The sequence below is a fragment of the Schistocerca nitens genome, chromosome 7 (genome assembly GCF_023898315.1).
Source record: "Schistocerca nitens isolate TAMUIC-IGC-003100 chromosome 7, iqSchNite1.1, whole genome shotgun sequence".
Taxonomy (NCBI): Eukaryota; Metazoa; Arthropoda; class Insecta; order Orthoptera; family Acrididae; genus Schistocerca; species Schistocerca nitens.
This window is the reverse complement of record NC_064620.1, coordinates 121,546,287-121,561,283: the sequence shown is the minus strand read 5'-3', so window position 1 is coordinate 121,561,283 and position 14,997 is coordinate 121,546,287.

The window sequence follows — 14,997 nt, the reverse complement described above, 5'->3', positions numbered from 1 at the left end:
CTCGGTCACCTCTTGCTCGCATTGACGGCACTTTGAACAGTGGACGTTACGTTTCAGATGTGTTACGACCCGTGACTCTACCCTTCATTCGATCCCTGCGAAACGCTACATTTCAGCAGGATAATGCACGACCGCATGTTGCAGGTCCTGTACGGGGTTTTATGGATACAGAAAATGTTCGACTGTTGCCCTGGCCAGCACATTCTCCAGATCTCTCACCAATGGAAAACGTCTGGTCAATAGTGGCCGAGCAACTGGCTTGCTACAATACGCCAGTCACTACTCTTGATGAACTGTGGTATCATGTTGAAGCTGCATGGGCAGCTGTACCTGTACACGCCATCCGAGCTCTGTGTGACTCAATGCCCAGGCGTATCAAGGCCGTTATTACGGCCAGAGGTGGCTGTTCTGGGTACTGATTTATCAGGATCTATGCACCCAAATTGCATGAAAATGTAATCACATATCAGTTCTTGTATAATATATTTGTCCAATGAATTCCCGTTTATCATCTGCATTTCTTCTTGGTGTAGCAATTTTAATGGCCAGTAGTGTAGATACAGACGCCATTTTGAAAGTGTCCTGCAGCTACCCTGTCTATCTGTAGTGACGGAAACCTGGCGCGCTCACTCAGAAGGCTTCAAATAATACATACGTAACGTTTCGCGTGCGTAGCATTGTTTTCGGCTGATAAAGTAAAAATGCGGTGCTTTACTTTCTGGGCAACCCTCGTAAATGATTACAGCTATAAATCTCTGTTACTGGTGGATCGGTCCCCAGAGTACATCAGACTTGTTCGCGTTCAATGTTGCTATCTGTCACGGTGCGGAATATAAGAGGCGTGAACAGTGTCACTTGTTGAGCGATCTCTGTGAAGCACACGGAGATGAAACGTTACCTCGAGTAGGAGAGCGTTATCAGCTCCTGGCAGAGCTTGAAAGCGGCCTCATTGCGGGTTGACATTTGGCTGGCTGGTCTAATCGAATAATATCCAGGTTTCTGGGGCATTCGGGTGCAGCACTGTCCCACTCTTGAACTACGTGGAAACTTGAATGCAGGAGCACAGATCGTCAAGGCTATGGGCGACCAGATGCGAGCACCACGAGGGAGCATCGCCATATTGTTCACCAAGCACTCTCTAGCCCGTCCATTCCTGCGCCTGCCATTGGAGTGCAAGTGACTGGCTCTGTGACATCATTCACAGCGATCACAGAGTAGCAGCAGCCTGGCTAGACAGTAAACGCGCCATCTGTAGCCTGCCGTTAACACCACAACACAAACGGCCGCCTTTGCAGAGGTGGCGTGATCTGCATGCAAGGGATGCTGATGAATGGCGTCGCCTAACCTTGAGTGACGGATCGTGCCTCTATACTACCCTGATCTCCATCGTCCGTGAGTAAGGCAGCGACCCGGTGAAAGGTCCCAGTCCTCACATATTTCAAAAAAGCACGGCGGTGTTACTTCTGGCGTCGTAGTGACTCGATGTCCGTGCTGGTGGAGACTGAAGGAAGCCGACAGCAAAACTGTACATCACGGGACATCCTGCACTCTCACGTGTTACCTGTCATGTGACATTATCCTGGTGCCTTTTTCAACAGGGCAATACAAGTCCATAAGTAGCACATGTCTCTACAGTCTGCATGATCTTCAGTACCTCTGTGAGCCACATCTGTCTCCAGTAGAAAGTTTGTATGTAGGACCAGCTTGGGGTCAACTCCATCCCAGTTCCAGTACATACGATATCGAGGACCATTTACTACAGTCATCGGCCAGTCTGCCTCAGGAGGGGACAAATGCCTTTATAACAGCCTGTAAAATGGTACAATAAATGAAGGTCAGATTTGCACCTTACAGGAGAGCTTTATACATCACAACGGGAAGATGAATATGGCACCTAGCTTAATTCGGCAGTAATGAGGAAATTTGCCTAGCAATATGCAACGGAAAAAGGGATGACATTCAGTTGATGGTAATTAACACACCGTTCCTATAACGCATGTTTGAGCGGAAGGTGAAACAAGCAGCAAGAGGCATTTTAGTTTGGACGATGAAGAGGCACGGCCACACTACAGGGTGTACCACGGAAACCACTTAAAGGGGTGTCCCAGGTGGAAAGTCAACGACCGACCAGGAGACTCAGACAGGGAGAGCGAGTATAATGGCCAATCTGAGGGAGGGACAGGAAAGAAAGCTTTTAGAAAACTGCATTTTGGAATTCCAAATGGATACGAAACAAGACCAGTGACGCATTTTTGATCACATGTCCAGTGAGTGGTACACTTGTGAGAGAGTCAATGTATGCATTTAGGCGTCTGCAACAGGCGCAAAACGTCCGATTGGCGGAAACGCGCTAGGAAAGAGAAAAGAGCCAAAGTTTCGACGCAATTTAATGGTAGGGACGATGCAACTGGTAGCGAGAGTTTCCACAAAATAAGAGGAACGCTCCTATTGGTCGAAAAAAGCCGTGACATAAAGAACGATAGGACACAGGTGGGGAGACAGTTTGGCTATGAGTAAGACAAGACAGAAATTTTCGGGGACTCTTATCTGTCAAGTGCTGAATGGAGTGCATAACGCTCTGTACGACGTAGAGGAATAATTTGGGTGAACACTGCGTTCACAGAAGCTGATATCCAGCTAGAAATTAGCTGTAGCATCGTTTAACTCCAACTGTGGAGAAACGAACCAGCCAATTACTTAATTGTTCTTGTGAGAACTGAGAGGGCATTATAATATGCACACTGCTCCAACCATGTGCGTGTATATCACCACATTCTAAGACTAGGGATGAGTACATGTTCTCTCGCCTAACGAGAAACATAGGGAACGTTTCTGCTGGAAAATTCAGCAAAGGTGTAATTAGTTTTATAGGAATTTCAGCCGAACTTTGAACTGGAATTGGATGATTTTCGTAGTATTGACCAACATCATAACGTAAGTGAAGGAACAATTTGTAAAGAAACATCTAGTTAAACTTTAATATTGTCGTGTTTAGGATAATTTAACCTTATGAGAGTTAATATGTAATATTATTGTGTTTAGGGTTATTTCACTTTTTGAAGTTGACGAGATGCGATATCCTGACAATTGTTTTTTTTTTTTTTTTGGTCACATTGAAAATTGTGTAAAAGCGTGTATTTTTGTGATAATATTGCGACGTTAAACATGTCATTTCAACTTACACAGTTGTCTTCAGTCCTAGAATAAGTAAACCAAAAATATTGCTCCTTACAAGCCTTTCCCAATCGAATCAGTGTATCGTCGAATTGATAAGTGAGGCCAGACAGGCAGGTTCTCTGTAAATCTTACTCTATTTTCTAATCACTGAAATATCATTTATCCATTAACTAGTGAAGCTTCATTTCTTTTCCTCGTCCTCTTCTAGGTGCTTTACCTTTTTTTCAGGCAGCCTACTTGGCGAAGAGCTGCCAAGTGGGAGAATGATCACACAATCAACTTAACGGTTCATGCATCCAAGTTACAGACAAGAATAATATACAGAAGAATGGAAAAGAAAATTGAGAATGTGTTAGATGACGATCAATTTGGTTTTAGGAAAGGAAAAGTCACCAGAGAGGCAATTCCGACGTTTCGGTTGATAATGGAAGCAAAGCTAAAGAACAATCAAGACACGTTCATAAGATTCGTCGACCTGGAAAAAGCGCTCTACAATGTAAAATGGTGCAAGATATTTGAAATTCTGAGAAAAGAGTGGGACGGGTAATATACAGTATGAACAAGATAGAAGACTGGATAACCGAGAACGAAGTGCTCGGATTAAAAAGGGTGTAAGACAGGGAAGTATTCTTCCGCTCCCACTGTTCAATCTGTACATTGAAGAAGCGACGATGGAAATAAAAGAAAGGTTCAAGAGTGTAATTAAAATTCAAGCTGTAAAAATATCAATGATACGATTCACTGATGAAATTGCTATCCTGTGTGGAAGTGAAGAAGAATTACGTGATCTGCTGAATGGAATGAACAGTTTAATGAGAACAGAATATGAACTGTGCGTTAATCGAAGAAAAACTAAACTAATGAGAAGTAGTAGAAATGAGAACAGTGAGAAACTTAACTTCAGGATTGGTGATCAGAAAGTAGATGAAATTAAGGAATTCTACTGCCTAGGCAGCAAAATAAACAATGAGGAGGGAGCAAGGAGGGCATCGAAAGCAGACTAGCACTGGTAGAAAGGGCATTCCTGTCCAAGAGAAATCTACTAGTATCAAACTTAGGCCTTAATTTGAGGAAGAAATTTCTTAGAATGTACGTTTGGAGCACAACATTGTATGTTAGTGAAACTTGGACTGTGGGGAAACCGGAACAGTAGAAAATTGAAGCATTTGGGATGTGATGCTACAGACGAATACTGAAAATTGGGTGGACTGATAAGGTATGGAATGAGGAAGTTCTGAGAAGAATCAGAGAGGAAAAGAATATGTGCAAAATAGAAAATACTGACAAGAAGAAGAGACAATATGACAGGACGTGTGTTAAGACATCAGGTAATGACTTGGTTCTAGATGGAGCTGTAAAGGGCAAAAACTGTAGAGGAAGACAGAGATTGTAATACATTCAGAAAATAATTAAGGGCGTATGTTGCAAGTGCTACTCTGAGATGAGGAGGGTCGCACAGGACAGGGATTCGTGGAGGACCGCATCAAATCAGTCAGAAGACTGACTCAAAAAAAAGAAAAAGTCTTGGGGATTTTGCAAGAGTTACTAGTAAAAGCTTAAAATAAATAAGTTCTGTCAAACAGGCCAAATAACTCTAGCGATGAAAAATCATCATACCTCTCCTGTTACATGCCATTCTATAAATGCGCTGTGCTGAAAGAAGTTCGTCGTTGACATTTGAAAAGGATGGTGCAATAGAGAGACGTTTTAGGCTTGCGTTACAGATCACGTACGTAATCGCTGCGCTGTTCCCCGCTATCTATGCACTGACATAATTTCTTCGCTTGTCTGCTGCATGCAGTGTCTTTCAAAAACACTCATCCGAGTTCATAAGATTACATATACACGAATGAAGATGGAAACTTGTGGTGAATGTTAACTTACGCGTCGAAACTAAAAATTTTCTTTTGGCGTCAGCTGTAAGTTGCCGATTCCAGTGAAGGACGGTGGAGATATCTCGTTCGTTCATTAACGTCCCTGCGCCCAGTTGAGATGTCGATAACACTACAACAAAAGACGTTTTGCGTTCTCCGTTTCAACAGCGGCAGTTTCGTTATAACTGCGCAGCGTGAATTTCTTGAGAGAACAATATTGCTGCTCCTACAGCGTAAGGGGCGAATGGGTCTCTCACTGGTCTCAAGGTATGATATTTCTGTGGTGTTTGTGAGAGACTCCGCCTGCGTGCCTTCCAACAACTTTGGGCAAACTGCGGCTCGCAAAAGTGTGGGGCGAGTTCGATTATAGTTTACAGTGCGTGCGGTGGAGGGCACATCAACGTTAGAGGAAGGTAAATCAACAGAACTTTTATCCTAACGTAACTTAAAAGATTTACTCTAGGTTGTTCGCGCACGCATGCAAAAGATGTAACCTTGTAAAATCAGATGGTTTATTTTAAAAAGTGGATCTGTAAGTTGAACATTCTCACGACTTTATATTATCGCTTAATAACACAGTCTTGTTAATCAGAGCTCTTGAACCTAATAAAAACCACGGAAATATTAGCTGCGGTATATAACTATGAACATTATATCTTACAATAAATCCCAGTTTCGGAAAAATTCTCGACGCATAAATGAAAGTTGCTTTACAAAAATAAGAAATAGGAGTGCGAAAGGTAAATAAACAAGTCTACAGATATATACCTATACACGCTGGAAGGAACAATAAATGAATCGAATGAATCAAGGTTACTGGGTCCAAGCTAAGAACACAATTCACAAGTAAAACGTAAGTGAGAGCTGACGTAAGACACCCAAAAAAATGGTTCCAATGGCTCTAAGCACTATGGGACTTAACATCTGATATCATCAGTCCCCTTGACTTAGAACTAATTAAACCTAACTAACCTAAGGACATCACACACACCCATGCCAGAGGCAGGATTCGAACCTGCGACTGTAGCAACAGCGCGGTTCCGGACTGAAGCGCCTAGAACCGCTCGGCCACAGTGGCCGGCTAAGACACCCAAAATTTAATTCTGATTCTGCCAGTCAGTTACAGATAGCAAAAATGAGACAATTTAAACAACACAGAAAAGTCAACATGATGGTAGACTAAAAACGAGATAGACAAATTCAGCTAATTCAAAATACCACACCAACCGATTAGATACATGCAAGATTAATCAGTACAATGTCACTTAATCAATTATTTGTAATCAGCTGGAAATTTGGTTAAACCACCTCACTGTCAGCAGGGTGTAAGGAATCTTGCCTCTTCAGAACTTTCGTATTTCAATTGAAATGGTCGATCCAGTATAAATTTCGGCCTGAGTTCATTTTTATACTTAAATTATGTATTCAACATCTAAAGATAATTTTTGATATATTTGGGCATCAGAACACCATTTTTCTGATAATATTATTTTACTTTTTATCTCGATCCATTTAGCAACATCTATCTTGAACCGTGAAAATTAGTAAGCACAATTGTTAACTTAAATGAGTCACAAACTACTCCACAATGAAACTAATATTATTATACTTTTGCTATCATGTACACAAATTTTCTGTTTTCATTTTTCATTTTTCTACTTTTACTGATGATAAGTCAATCGACAATTATACAAAGACAGGAAGCTGATAGTTTTTATACAGTCAAATTCGCAACATTCATTATTAATTACTTGGCGCATAAATTTACACATAAAATAATTAATTCCAGAAAACATTACGTAAATTATACCTGAAAAGTAATTTCAGTTAAGGCAATCATAATAAAATTCATTTCAATTACATCCATTTCTAGAGGAGTCTGGAAGATATGTACGTAAAACTTACAGAAATTTTAGACGCCAGTCGCGTCATGGTAGTTTCAGTTGTTGTCGAGGTTGGCCAATGTAACTATCAAGTTGTTTACGTTCAGCTGAAACCTTGCACAGCGCACTTACTTAAGGAGCGGTGTTGCAGAAAGTGTCAAGACATTATGAATAAATACTGACTATATCAAAAAGCAACAAAATTCCAACGACTTTTACTGAGACAAAAAACCATGGATATCTTAATAGGAAAACATAAACAGCAACAGACACCCTAGACAGCCATAGCAAGATAAGCAACATTTCTCCACTAATACAGTGTTTGTGCCCTTGAGAAATTATGTAAACGTTGACAATACTAGAATAGTTAGTTCAAAGTAGGATGTTTACTTTCTGTACGTCTATGAACATTTTGATAGTAAATGATATGTAAAATTACGCGGGACAATAGTAAAACGGAAGACAGTGAACGACGAAACCGCCAACGTTACTGCATATAGAACAAGGCAGGCCTAGGTGATGTGCTTTATTCATGTTAGTTCCACGACAAAGGGAGAAATGGTTGCGCTGTGTCTGATTTCAAATTCTCGGAACTGGCAATTTTGTCAGGGTCTGTGCGTGCAAACATGGGTTGTATGAAAACCCTGGCTGCTAATGGTAGTAATGCGTCCGTACCAGGAAAATGCTTTTCAGGTATATTTTAACGAATCTGAGGATGATGTGAATAACTGCAACTGAGCTAAAGATCTTGAATATTTCACTGAACGCAAAAAGTGCTTCAGATGTTGTTGTGAATCAGGTAAATGTGAATATTTACTTAAGCAAGTAAACAGTGTTAATTCGTGCCACTTACCACTGTTTACGTGAATTTATGTGATAGAGCGATGACCGACAAGTTGATGACCATCCTTAACTTACTTGGATGCTGTAGTAAGGTGTTTGTTAAAATTAATTTTATATCGTGCTGTCTCATAATCTTTGAATTTGTTATACTTTACTACTGAAAAAATTGTAAATGCAAATCTTAACATCAAACACTGAAACAATTCGGGCCTGTCAAACTTCTGTTTTTGAGAGGTTTCGGAGTAATGTTGCGTTAATTCGTCCGACAGCTAATCAGAGGCAAGACAATGATAACCCATCCTATGGTGCATTCCGTTTCCAGGTAAACAATGTTAAGTACTCACTGACGAATTTTTAAGAACAAAATTGTGGATAGAATCATCATTTTTAAGATATGTCGCCAGTGTAAATATATTTGAAACCAATGGCTCATGTGAATAAAGAAATCCCATTAAATGTACTTGAAATATCTTGCTTATGAGTTTTTATTGAAACATTACTACTCAGTTTCTCGAAATAAGCCCTTGTTCCTTACCATTGTTTGCAGCGGAGGTCTTCACATAGTCTTGTGATATCGGATGCATATTTCTGAAACGTCCTCTACTTATATCCAGTACACTAAAGTCTGGACACTGTTGAAGTTTTGGGCACATTTACGCCTCCGATTGTTATATGATTTATTATTATTATTATTATTATTATTATTATTATTATTATTATATTTTCGCTCACAAAGCGTTCTCCGACTTCGGTGCTTTTACAAAAGAAGTTTATATTCATTAATTTTAAGAAAATTGTTTTGCATAGTCCACAATTCTCCTAATTCGATTTTCGTCAGTGCGGCTGTACAGCTCTTGAAACTGACATGATTAATAGCAGCACAGAACGAGATTTCCTGCCTCCTTTACTATACAGACTCCACTTTCTTTGCCTGGCAACATACCAGTGGCAGCTGCTCAGCAAGAGCATAACAGCCTGTGAACACCATAACATAGATACCTTGCGGATTTGTTATTTTTCTTTGAATGCTGTTAAACATAAAGTAGATGCTGCAGTCTGAAAGATAAGGCACTTAAATTTACACTTAAATCTACCACGCTGCTGCTCCTCTAGACTCCGTGAAACTTGACAACGGGATGGTGAACACACCTTCAGTGGTGCACGTTTTAACGAGCTTTGCGCAAGCGCGATTTGCGTGACGTAATTGCCTTACGGGCCAAATACAATGAGATTTGACAAACAACGTGCACGGAACACGCTGTGCACATCTAGCCCTTGCTGGTTAACTAGAAGTTTACGTCAGTGCCACCAGTTGGCAGCACACAGCGGCAAATTTTTATCCCCGTTCTCTCGACATAAATCGTGCTAGATGATAGCGCACACCTCAGATATGCTAATTCACTCACTTTATGCACTACGTGATCAATATTATCCGGACACCCCCAAAAACATACGTTTTTCGTATTAGGTGCATTGTGCTGCCACCTGCTGCCAGGTACTTCATATCAGTGACCTCAGTAGTCATTAGACTTCATGAGAGAGCAGAGTGGGGCGTTCCGCAGAACTCACGGACATCGGACGTAGTCAGGTGATTGGGTGTCACTTGTGTCATACGTCTCTAAGCGAGATTTTCACACTCCTAAACATCCCTAGGTCCACTGTTTCCGATGTGATAGTGAAGTGGAAACGTGAAGGGAAACGTACATCACAAAAGCGTACAGGCCGACCTCGTCTGTTGACTAACAGAGACCGCCGACAGTTGAAGAGGGTCGTAATGTGTAATAGGCAGACATCTATCCAGACCATCACACAGGAATTCCAAACTGCATCACGATCCACTGCAAGTACTATGACAGCTAGGCCGGAGGTTGGAAAATTTGGATTTCATAGTCGAGCGGTTGCTCATAAGCCACACATCATGCCGGTAAATACCAAACGACGCCTCGCTTGGTGTAAGGAGCGTAAACATTGGACAATTGAACAGTGGAGAAACGTTGTGTGGAGTCATGAATCACAGTACATAAAGTGACCATCCGATGGCAGGGTGTGGGTATGGCGAATGCCCAGTGAACATCATCTGTCAGCGAATGTAGTGCCAACAGTAAAAGTCGGAGGCGGGGGTGTTATGGTGTGCTCGTGTTTCTCATGGAGGGGGCTTGCACCTCTTGTTGTTTTGCGTGGCACTGTCACAGCACAGGACTACATTGATGTATTAAGCACCTTCTTGCTTCCAACTGTTGAAGAGCAATTCGGGGATCGTGACTGCATCTTTAAAGACGATCGAGCACCTGTTCATAATGCACGGCCTGTGGCGGAGTGGTTACACGACAATATCATATCTGTAATGGACTGGCCTACACAGAGTCCTGACCTGAATCCGACAGAATACCTCAGGGATGTTCTAGAACGCCGACATCGAGCCAGGCCAGGCCGACATCGATACCTCTCCTCAGTGCAGCACTCCGTGAAGAATGGACTGCCATTCCCCAAGAAACCTTCCAGCGCCTGACTGAACGTAAGCCTGCGGGAGTGGAAGCTGTCATCAATGCTACGGGTGGGCCAACACCATGCTGAATTCCAGCTTTAGCGATGGAGGACGCCACGAACTTGTAAGTCATTTTCAACCATGTGTCCCGATACTTTTGATCACATAGTGTATTAACATTAGATCGGACGTCAGTATATGTTAAAGTTGTACTGACAGTAAAACTATTTTGTGGGTTTCTGAATGAGTTGTAGTATATTAAGTTATGAATTTCGTCGTACAGTAATCCATTTGAGGCGCTGAGAATCAAAAGGGCCTAAAGCACATCACCATCAATTGTGAGGTTGTAGCATTTATCCATGCTTCTGAAATACTCGTATATTGATCCTACGGTGAGGCAGGTTTATCTGTGCTGTAGGCCCACACTGTGTGCATGAAAATTGAAGAGAATCTCTATCTCTGGTTTCTCTGATATTCACTTTAATGTGGGATCGACGGCGGTGTGCTTTAGACCCTTATGGATCTCAGCGCCTCATTTGCATTCTAGTTGGTACCGTTTGTGTTTGAAATTTGTTCTTTATTGTGCGGGAATCGGCTTTAGTTTGCAGTGTAAAAATGAACTATGGTGAATATATTTTAAATGCTAACAGAAAAGTAAAGCTGCGAGGACATGTCGCGACTGGTGCTTGTGTGGCTCAGTCAGTAAAGCAATTGCCCGCTAAAGGGAAAGGGCCCGCTTTCATGTCTCGGTCCGGCACACAGCTTTAATCTGCCAGGATGTTTCATATCAGCGCACACTCCACTACAGAGTGAAAATCTCATTCTGGGAACAGAAAAATAAATTACCAGGAAAAGTTAGCCGCAAAGGAAGTAGGGTTTCCGAGAACAGACGCTTTGATTGAGAGAGTTACGAAATCAAATAAACCTGACAACAAGCGCACATATATCCAATGGTTCAAATGGTTCTAAGCACTATGGGACTTATCATCCGATGTCATCAGTCCCCTAGACTTAGAACTACTTAAACCTAACTAACCTAAGGACATCACACACATACATGCCCGAGGAAGGATTCGAACCTGCGACCGCAGCAGCAGCAGCGCGGTTCCGGACTGAAGCTCCTAGAAGCGCTCGGCCACAGCGGCCGGCGCACATTTATGAAGGAAGTGTACAGTTATCAAAAGTTGTTCTGCGGGTGCAGCGCAAAAATATCTGATTTCCAGATTCGTGGATTAATAAATCTGTTAGGGATCTTGTATCTTATACAAAAATGCGAAACAGAGAGTTGCGAAATCTTACACGTTATTTCGTTATCGCCCTAAACTGTGCTTAGTTATGTACATAAAAGAAAAAAAAATCCACAAGAACAGTTCTGAGCCGTGGCGGCTCATATCGATAGTACGAATCTGGTGGTTTATCTTTCCTACCACTGTCAGGGCGGTAAGCAGCGCCCTCTGGGGCCTACGCGAGAGTAACGAGGCGAGGTCCTGTGGTGGCTGTGCTCCGAGACGTGGTGGAAGACGGTTTTCGGGTTGACGCAGCGAGTGTGGGACCGGACCTATCGCAAGGAGATGTACAAGTTGTCTCTGAACGGGAGGCGCCGTAGCAAGCAGTGGGAAGCGGGCGTCCTGTAATTTGTGTGAAGGATTAACGATTTTGCGTTGGATGTCCCAGTGGTTCCCGAGAGTTGCGGTGGCTGCTTTTGGAGAAGAGAATTGGTAAAAGCTTGTGCCTTCGCTCTTTTCCGTACGATGTTGCTGCCTGTCGTTATAAACAGGTGAAAATCAGGCGCTTGTATTGACTATACGGGAACTGGTGATGTAAAATTACATTTGTGATTTAGTCTCATTTGTACTGTGACAATTTAGAGGAGAAAACTGTAGTGGTTTCATTAGGTCTGGTTCTTTGCTGTGCAACTAAGGGAGTCAGTTATTTGGGGTAACTGAGGGAGCACCATCATGTTGGTCTACGTGGTACGTTCTCCACGTTTTGTGTATGGCTTTGCGAATCGAAATCATGGGGGAGTACACGTGTGAGTAATTTGCTGTTGTATTGGTGTTTATGTTGTAAGGACTGTTCTCTGGTGTGTTAAATCACGCGCTGATTTGTAGCCAATCTAAGCAGAAGTTACCATTGCTACTTGCTTATGTGCTACTGTCCTTATGATTGGCGTTGTTTGTCTTTTGATTATGGGTGTGCTCACGTTTAAAAAAAATACGGTTACTGTTCATAAGGGTTTTCTAGTAAGCAAATTGCTTAAGCTTTTATGATGTGCTGGCCTGTTTGCCTATCATATTGGCTTTCTATGCAGTAACTGAAGGAATGTGTATGGTGGTTCAAGATTGTAGGCTGACTAGTATTTGAACTGATGTTGAGCTTAAGGGCGAGATCAGCATCCCGCAAACCCGCATGCTGCGCGTGGCTAAACGTTCCGCTATTGGGGAGCCGGCTCTCTGTTCTTGGATTTTGTAAGGATACGTGATGAGTACATCGCTGTAGTTTTTCGCGAGCTAAATAGTGGGGTGTCGGTGCCGTCCTAGGGCTAGAATTGTGGTGTATGTTATGTTGAAATGGAAATAACTGTAACAAACTTGAGAGAGCTTTTAGTTTGTTTTATGTCTGTACATGGAATGATGTTGATATTTTGTCGATTGCGGCAATAACTTCCTGTGTGGGGAGATCCTCTGAGGGACTTGTATTGCACTGTTGCAGTGCAGTCCATCTGAAACATGCTGCTTAAAACCTGGGACTGCAGCTCTCTGATGTTATATATTACTGTTTAATATTAAATGTCTTGGATGTAATATGGTTGTTGAGGATTATGTAATTAATTTTGATCGCTGGTTCCTTAAAGGAAGTATTTCGTTCTAAAATATGTGCTCGGTCAGAGCCTATTTAAATATGATTTTAACTCATCATTCAAATTTTCTAGTCTTGCTTTCTTAAAAGGCTTTCAGTTAAATGATTGCTATTTGTTAAGGGAAAAGAATATTATTTTTTAATTTGTACTGATTGTTCCTTTTGGGTAATACCTGACTTATGTGTTCAATAAATGAGTGTCTAGTCAATGGTGATGCACTGTTCTATTGCTAGCCTACCCCTTCCACTCTACAGCCTATTAAGCTGCTTTCTGTCGAAATTGTGTTCAGAACACCCCTCTGACCTGACACCTCAAATTCTTTCTTTTGTCAGACAAGTTTTGCGTCTTATTATTATTATTAGCGTTGTTATTACTGTTGGCTGTACCTGCAGTTGTATTAAATTTCACGTTTTCAAATTTATCTGAATCTAACAATCTGGGAACACCCATAAAGTACACTACGAGCGGCCACTGCAATATACCATTACTCATCTGTTCTGCAGTTAGGGGCAATCATCAATAACGTTGCAAGCCTAACGCCTGCTGACAGTGAGGTGGTTTAATCAGTTTTTCAGGTACTTTGAGTGACCCAGTGGTATTAAGTACTCTGCCTCTGGCGCCACTCGTGGTGTAGTAGCAGAGCAGCTGTAGCAGTGCAGAACCAGCCGGCATCCGCCTGCCGCAGATGGATCCCCCCTACCCCCACCACCCTCTGCGTGCGACGGACAGAGTGGCGGCTGCAAGGCGTATCATTGGCCGACCGCGCGCGCGATACGATATCTTACGGTGGCAACCCGATTGAATTCCCCCTCTCGGGCGCAACAGCCGGCGGCCGGACGTAGCCAGGCCTATCGGTCGCTCGCTTAACCTCCCTGAACGGATTTTATTCTCCGTCAGAGGCTATCATTCCCTCTCCACGGCGTGCTCTGCGAGTTTCCATTTACTGCAGACGCGCGCCGCTACTCACAAGCATCCACTAACTTTACCTTCGCAAGATGAAAAATTATGGAACTGATTCGAAAATAACCACATTGTTATTGGTAATCAATATCGGAAAAGAGTTTTATTTCCTTAATGAAGTAACGACATTTTTAAATTTAAACGCAGTGTCACTGGACAACACTTCATAATACAAACCATCTCACGAAGCAATACTAAGATACATCATCAGGAAGCTCGTCGTTCTAAGTCACTTCTACGAATTCTTTTTAAATTTGAGAGAATGTAGTTGATATTTCTTACAACTTTCTGCTTGTTACTGTAGATCATTTATCATGAGCCATTCACGGTCACGGTGGTGAGGCCAAGTAGACTGTTACATCCAGCCTATATGAACAAAGAGCATGCCACCAATCACTTCCCTTACATTCCGACCACAGATTCTAACAATTGGTGAAACTAATAATCAAATAACAGCAATCACAGGTCGACTGCATGCGCATTTAGCAAGTGCATAAACTACACTACTGGCCATTAAAATTGCTACACCACAAAGATGACGTGCTACAGACGCGAAATTTAACCGACAGGAAGAAGATGCTCTGATATGCAAATGATTAGCTTTTCAGAGCATTCACGCAAGGTTGGCGCCGGTCGCGACACCTACAACGTCCTGACATAAGGAAAGTTTGCTACCGATTTCTCATACACAAACAGCAGTTGACCGGCGTTGCCTGGTGGAACGTTGTTGTGATGCCTCGTGTAATGCTCGGTTTACACTAGCAAGTTATTGCAGCAATTTACTTGCGCGGAGGAACTTGCCGCCCGATTTGCGAGTATAAACATATCGCCAAGTCGACCTGCGACTGTAGCAATTTATTGCGGAAGTGACTTGCTGCACGTTTTCCGCTTCCAGTGTGAACACCACGCAAGAGG